Below are 2,025 nucleotides of genomic sequence, written 5' to 3' on the forward strand. Positions count from 1 at the left end.
ATGGTGTCAGCATTCGCCTGGAACGTTTGTCCAATCGGTAAGAACACGATTGCAAGCCGAATGCTGACACCGCAGTCGTGTCCAAACTCTTGCCTAAAGTGGCCTTCTTTAGTGATGCAGGAAAACTCAACATTTAGGATTTTTTTTTTTTTTTTATCTAGGAGGTGTTGACCTACGTCATCGGTCGCGGAAATGAAGAAAGGTCCTTAGTCATCAAATGACGGACTCGGCAGAGGTTTCTGGAATAGATCCAGTACGGCTTTCAATGCCCATTATGTCAGCTGGTTTTCATTTGTCTGGGACGTTCCTTTTAACAGGGCGGTACCATTTTGAGGCGATTTTGGAGCAAAACTTTTCAGAACTTGTTTTCACTAATGTGGTTTTGCTCTTGTGTAACATAGAGAAAACAGCTCTTGCCTGATCGCTTTCACCGATTATCGTAAAAAAGCTCGCTGACAGCCTGCTGCAGCCTGACGCTTACGAGGTGATAAAAGCTGGGCATCAGAAATTTTCCGCGTTCAAGTTATTTCTGGGCATCTAAAAGTGGTTCGAGTGTGTCTCTCATCAAGATTGCATTGGCATAAAAAAAACTGCTTTTCAGAAAGTATCAATCGAATGGCTTTTGCTATGCTATCATGCGAGCTTTCAGAAAGTTCTGTTAACGAGCTTCAGATTTATATGGCAACAACAAGGGGCTTGTAGATTGCCATCCAATCGGGACAACAGGAGGCGGCTTCTTTACATCAGATCGCAAGAGGCCGTGAAAAGCACAAATTTCGGTGTACTTGTGGTACAGCTTGTTAGCGTGCTTAAATAACGCTCCAAACTTGATCACTACGGATTGAACATCAGACCCGTATGGTGCAGAAATGGCATGGTGAGCACTTATATTAATCAGATGTGCTAAATATGTCACATGCAAGATGTGGATCGCTTCAGCTTGACAAATGTTTCTTATCATTTTTCGCATGTACTCCGCTAAGCCTGCGGCAACACTCATAACACTCATAACATCTTTCCACGTCTTGCCTACAGTCAGGGGAGTCTTGCAGATTATACTGGCCACCATGTACTTGTTCGAAGCATTTACTCTCTCGACGTCAATCAAAACAACCTGCTTCTTTCTATGCGTGTGCGTGTGTGCGTGTTTCTGTGTGTTTTGCTTTAGTAACACAAGAGAGCGCTGATGGTATACGCACTCCAAGGATGTCTGGGGATTCGTCGACGATTAAACTTACTTTTACAGCTTGCTTCTAATCGCATATTTTCACCATGTTCATGTCAAAAGCTTCTTTTGGGTATTTCAACCGGTCTTTGTCCTGTCGGCATGGATTTCGCGGCCTTGCAGTGTTTGCGTACGAAGTCCCCAGAGGTCTGTCAGCCTGGTGCAGGCTGATTCCACTGTATGCCAGGGCACGAACAAAATCGCGAATCACGCTGTCTGCTCTATTGTTTTTCTCACGTTGCCTACAGGACACAATAATGGTTGTCGGCTCACATGTTCCCGCCTTGTCAGCTTCCTGGGTCGACATCTTGAAGTCCTTATGACGGGACGACGTTAGATGTTCGCGAATTCAGTCGTAGTGCTTCTTCGCTGGATCGGTGACGATCTCGGTGTTGCGATATTTGCACACTAAAGCGCGGCTGCCATTACTGTTTTCGTTGCGATTTGAAAATGTTCATTATTTTTACACCAGTCATCCAGTGTCTTTCGTATTCTTCTCATCTCCAACGCTGGTTTGTTTTGTGTCGCGCTACTAACTTTTTTTGCTAGCAATGCTGAAAACAAAACAAAAAAAAAAAAAACTAACAAGATTAACTTTTTGAATCCTGGTCACATTCTCGCAGTCTTCTTTCTTCCTCCCTCATAAAATCTCTCTCTTTTTTTTATGTCTTTCGAGTTTGAACAATGCCACCATTTTCAAAATGTTGCTGTTTATGTAAAAACTGAATTTTTGAGTGCAGTCGCCCTCTTTCCCTTCTATTGTGCGCGGTCGAAAAGGGAGCGGAAAGAACCGCCCAATT

General features: G+C 43.8%; 1 pseudogene; it reads right to left on the reverse strand.

Annotated features, from left to right (window-relative positions):
• Positions 1-658: 658 nt before the first annotated feature.
• LOC121836482 lies at positions 659-1,532 on the reverse strand (annotated as a pseudogene).
• Positions 1,533-2,025: the final 493 nt, after the last annotated feature.

Source organism: Ixodes scapularis, unplaced genomic scaffold, assembly GCF_016920785.2.
Source record: "Ixodes scapularis isolate PalLabHiFi unplaced genomic scaffold, ASM1692078v2 PGA_scaffold2__306_contigs__length_199485367, whole genome shotgun sequence".
NCBI lineage: Eukaryota > Metazoa > Arthropoda > Arachnida > Ixodida > Ixodidae > Ixodes > Ixodes scapularis.